Here is a 6,000-nt window from a genome sequence, read left to right as displayed (position 1 = left end):
GGGTGCAGCACACCAACATGGCACAAGTATACATATGTAACAAACCTGCACGTTATGCACATGTACCCTAGAACTTAAAGTATAATAATAATAATAAAAAAAAACATTTCCTAGAGTGACACCTCTGCCATGTGCTTGTGTACTGGGTATCTGGTATTTCCTAATCATCTTAGCTTACCCTCCTCAGCATTGAGTCTGTACTCTACAAGTGGGCTGGGGTTAGGGAGACTGAGAACTCTGGGCTAGAGCCTACTCAGGTAGGCTGTGCCTTGGGAGAGCTTTCATCCTCTAAGGAGATCCTGGATGGGATATGGAACCCCAGGCCTTTGGATTGTACCCAGTCAGAATGGAGATCCAACACGGCGCTGAGGAGAGTGAGAAATGCCAGCCTCAAACACCCCGTCTTGGAGTGAAAGAGTAACCCTAGACTGAGAACTGAAAGGTGAGGAAGAACTGGAAGTTTTGACCATAGACCTTGAGTAAAGAGACCACAGTAGAGTTTCTGCAACAAAACTGTAGGGTGGGATTAAAGTAGAAGAGGTGGCTCAAATACCAGACTATAACAGTTGTTTTGGATATTTAATAGTTTATCTTGAATGAATGTTTATTCATTTGCTGTATGCCCTTAGGATAATTTCCAGACTTTAAATAGTTATTTTCTATAATTTTCACAAGTTAAATGGTCATTTTGCTGCAACGAGTGTATATCAGACTCCATATTCCACTATTCAGGAAGCCTCAACTCACTGCTGGCACATCAATATATTAAAATACATCCTGCAATTCACACCCTCTCTACCTATCATCTTATGTGCTTTTTAAAATAGGTTAAATGAGAAGAGGATACTCATTATTTCAACAATGCTCCAGTTTTCTCTACTGAGGGCCCCCTCATGCCTATGTTTGAGGTCTGTCCTGCTCATCTATAGTGGGTAACATTCACATAGCCACGAGTTTTCCCTGCTCCAAGTAATAGAACAATCTTGACCCATTACTCTAAAAGGTTACTTTTTGAAAGGAAACACACTACTGTTTAGAGTAGAGTGGTTATTATCTTATTTGTAGTGGATTTTTAGAGTAGTTTTGTTTTGAAACACGTCAATGGTGATTCAAATTCAAACTCCACTAGACTAACATATTTTTAACTTTGGATGGTCATTGGCCATTATGATGTCAGTTTTCTTATAATTTGTATGTGTGTAAAATTCATTTTCTCAAAAATGTACATATTTTTATTAGTTACTCATTTTGTGCATTTTTTCCACACTGTTTTTACTTCTATTATGTCACTTAATTGAGAAATGCCAAGTGTTTTTCTCAGGATTCAATATACTGGAGTTATGTATTTTGGAAGGGAGAGAACAGAAGTAAAGTGCCTTTTTATCCCATCTTATCAAGGGTCCATACTATGAACATGAACTATCGCTACTGATGTTGACCATAATCACCTACCTGAAGTGTTTGTTATGTTTCTTCACTGTAAGATTACTACTCGTAACCGTTTTCCATACTGCATTCTTTGGAAGAATGTCACTATGTGCAGCCAACACTTAAGAAATGAGAAGAATCAAAGAGACACTCCGTGATATTGAAGTACCTACACTAAGTATTTGAAATTCTTCTGTACAGAAGATTTGTCTCTTTCTCCCTATTTATTTATTTATTTATCCCGTCCACTTATTTGAATCAGTATGAAGTAGTGGACATTTATTTTTTACCTTGAGGTATAATTCAGTCTTATTTTATTCATTTTGTTATTCAAATAGTTCCAGTTTTGACCATTGGGAAATCTTGCAGCTGTTTCCTAAGTACATTTGGCATATTCCCATAATTTTTAAACACTTCCTTACTTTCTGAAATTACAAGATCCTCCAGGCTCATCTTCTCTATTTCCCACTCCAATCCTAGAAACGATCATTTTGCTAAAGCACCTTGCTTCCTTTTGCTGAAGGTGGGGGTGTCAGAAAGCAAGGTCTACATGCAAGGTGTCCCATTGTTCTTGGGGTATTGTTCTTTCTAGGAACTCTCAGATGATGTAACAAATAAATAATTTGTGTATGTTAACCTGTGTATTTACACGTATCTATAGATATTTCTAAATTTAATTACCTGTATCTATATTAAGTCCAACATCGATAAATATCTCAATTTGAATCCATTACTACATAAGTCCTTCTAGCATTTTCCTTTTTATTATTTGTAACCTCCCATCCTGATAAAATCCAGTGTCCATCTACATAGTTTCCATTTCAGCATACATGTATAGTACATGTATACACTGTATTGTTAACCTGTATTCATATGAGAAACAACTTTATCAACTAGAGTTGCACAGATTCTTTTGTCTTTCTCTTCTATACTAAACTCATTTTCAAAGTTACTTAGCTCAGTAACTTTTTCTACCACCTCATTCAGAAAAGCTGCTATTTTATACATTTGCAATAGAGATAGACTGTTTTGTCACATTCCGTATTCCATCTAGTGATAACTGATTTCCTGAATGAATTTTTTCATTTGCATACATTAAGATTCACTCTTTATGCTATAAAGTTTATGGATTTTCACAAATATTTAGTCATATATCCACCATTAACAAACCATACACTGTAGTTTCTCTGCCCTAAAAATTCCTGGTGTTTCACCTCTTCAATCTTCTCTCTCCTCGTAACTGTGGCAACCAGTAAGCATTTATAGTCTCTATAATTTTACCTTCACAAAATATAATTGACATCACACAGTATGTAGCTGTTTTGGACTGGCCTCTTTAACTTAGTGTTATGTAAATGAGCCAAAGGTGGCCTCTGTGGATTGGCCCCTAGGTTATTTCTTCACTGCATGTTGAGATCCTTCTCAAAGCCCTTGGCTACTAAACTCAAACTTTTACACATCCAGTGTTTCTAAAACAACCCAAATAAGCAGATTTTTAGCCATATACAGCCTGCCTGCTTTTTATACACCATGAAATCTCACCCAACAGCTGTTACCTATGGATAAGACAGTGATTATAGTTATAAGGCCCAACCTGCTGCTGTTGTTCAGACACTGTCATCCATGTTGTGGAGTGACCTCATCTGAATACATTAGGCCCTCTCTGATCCCCCTCTTCCTTGGGATTTTCTCTGCTCCTCTGCCTTTGTGAATGGTGGCCCTTTCACCACGAGTTTCTGGAAAGTATCATAGTGTGAGGGACTTCATCTGTCATGAAGGGCAACCACTACCTAATAAAAGTTTCTTGTGCACCACTGCCTGTTATGGTCATGTATTTTTCCTTGATCAGTTAAAAATCCCATGAGCTCCACACACTTAGCAATAAATATTTAAGATTCATCCATGTCTTTTTGTGACTTGATACCTAATTTCCTTTTAATGCTAAATAATGTTAACTTGTATGGATTTTAAGAACCCATTTATCTAATTGAAGAACATCTTGGGTGCTTCCATTTGGGACTGTTACAAATGAAGCTACTTGAAAAATTTTTTGCAGGTTTTTGTGTGGACTTGAGTTTTCAAAAAGTTTGGGATAAATAGGTAGAAGCACGATCACTGGCGAGTATGGAAAACTACATGTATCTTTGTATGAAACTGCAAAAGTTTCTCCCAAAGAGGCTGCAGCAGTTTGCATTCCTACCAGGAAAAAAATAAGAATTTTCCTTTATATGACTCCGCATAAGCAATTGGTGTAGTCGGTATGTTTGTTTGCTTGGTTTTACTTCAGGCACTCTGATAAATATGAAGTAGAATCTCATTCCTTTTGCAATTTGCATTTTCCTAATGACAAAAGGATGTTGAGCATATTTCCATATGCTTATTTTCCATGTTCAATCTTCTTTGGTGAAGTGTTTTTCAGATCTTTGCCTATTGTTGATTGGGTTGTTTATTTTCTTGTAGAATTATTTGTATATTTTGGATAGAAGTCCGTTATCATATGGAAGTTTTGAAAATATTATCTCTCAGGCTATGACTTATGATTTCAATCTTTAGACAGTGTTTTTCCTGCAGAGCAGAAGTTCTTAATTTTAATAAAGTCAAATTTGTTCTTTTTATCAATTATGGTATATACTGTTAGTGTTGTATCTGAAAACTCATTAGAAAACTCAAGGTCACAAAGATTTTCTCTTATGTGGCTTCTTTACTAGAAGTTTTATGTTTTATATTTTGCATTCAGGTCTATGATTCATTTTGAGTTAATTTTTGTGAAAGATGTAAGTTCTGTGTCTGAGTCAATTTGTGTGAGTGAGTGTGTGTGTTTGTGTGTGTGTGTGTGTGTGTGGTGGGGATCCTCTGGACATGCCTTTATTTATTTTTCTAAAAGGAGCTGATTATATTTGTGTGGGTTTAATTTTGATTATCTCTTTCATTTATCTTTGACTTATCTGACTTTTCTTTACCTAATACCACAGTGTTTTGATAACTGCTGCTTTACACTAAGCATGTAATTCAGATAGTGTTAGTCCTTCAACTCTGATTGTCTTCAGTATTGTGTTGTCTATTTCAGGTTTTTTGCCTCTCTGTATAAATTTGGAATCAGTTTATCAATATCTAAAAATTGTTGGCAGCAGTTTTATTGGCATTGAGTTAAATCTATGAATCAAAACTTGTCAAGAAGATAAATGTGGTCAAGAAGATTTGACATCTTAATTTTAAGCCTTTCAATTTAGGTCATTTTCAAATTCTTTCTCAGAGTTTATAGTTATCTGCATAATATGTATATGTGTCATATATGTATTATGTTAGGTTTATAAATAAATTTTGTATAGTTTTTTTTAACTATTGTAAGTGTATTTTTTGACTTGAAATTCCAATGGTTCATTGCTAGGAGCAATTGAGTTTTGTCTATAAATCTTATATCTTGCTATCTTTTTTTACTTGCCCATTAGTTCTAGCAGTTTTTTTGGTGATAGTTTGAGATTTTCTATATATAAAAAAATGTTGTCCATTAATAAAGACTGATTTACATATTACCTTTTCACTTTGAAAACACTTGATTTATTTTTCTTATCTTATTGCATAAGCTAAGGCTTCCAGTATAATGTTGAATACAAATAGTGAGAGACTACATCCTTGCCTTGCTCCCAGTCATAAGGGAAAGTGTGTGGTTTCAAAACATTAAGATGCTAGTTCTAAGATATTTTTTTCTAAATATTCTTTATCAAGTTGAGGAAATTCTGATCTATTCTTTGTTTTTGAGAGTTTTTATCATGTAGAAATATTGGATTTCTTGGGGAACAGTTTTATTGAAATATACTTATTATAATAATTCACTCATTTAAAGTATACAATTCAATAGTGTTAGTACACTTATGGGGTCTTCAATTGTCACCCCATCAATTTTTTAACCTTTTGATCAACTCATAAAGAAAATTTGTAGTTCTAGGTATTACCTTTCATGCTCCATTTGCCTCAGCCCTAAAAAAACTAATAATTTATTTGCTGCATTGATTTCATATAAATGAGATAATAATGTGATCTTTTGTTACTGACTTGTTTCATTTAACACTATGTTTTCAAGAATCATCCACATGGTACCACACACACTTTATTTTATGGCAAACAAATATTACTTTGCAAGGATATACCACATTTTGTTTGTTGATTCATCAGTTAATCAACATTTGGCTTATTTTTTCCTTTGGAATATTATAAATGCTGTGATGAACATTTGTGTAGAAGTTTTTGTTAGACATATATGTTTTATTCTCTTGGGTATATACCGAGGAAAGAAATTGCTAGGGCAAATGGTAACTCTCTTTTTAGAAAATGCCAGATAGTTTTTCTAAGTGACTTGACTGCAGCATTTTACATAACCACCAGTAATGTATGAGGGTTCCATTTTCACCACATTCTCATCAACAGTTGTTATGATCTGACTTTTAGGATTACACCTCTCCTACTGAGTGTAAAGTGGTATCTCATTGTAATATTGCTTTTCATATCTTTAACCAATGACATTGAGCATCTTTCCATATGCTTGTTGGCCATAAGTATATCTTCTTTACAGAA

This window comes from Mandrillus leucophaeus, unplaced genomic scaffold (genome assembly GCF_000951045.1).
Source record: "Mandrillus leucophaeus isolate KB7577 unplaced genomic scaffold, Mleu.le_1.0 Scaffold1124, whole genome shotgun sequence".
NCBI classification, from domain to species: Eukaryota; Metazoa; Chordata; class Mammalia; order Primates; family Cercopithecidae; genus Mandrillus; species Mandrillus leucophaeus.
Note: the sequence above shows the minus strand (reverse complement) of the source record.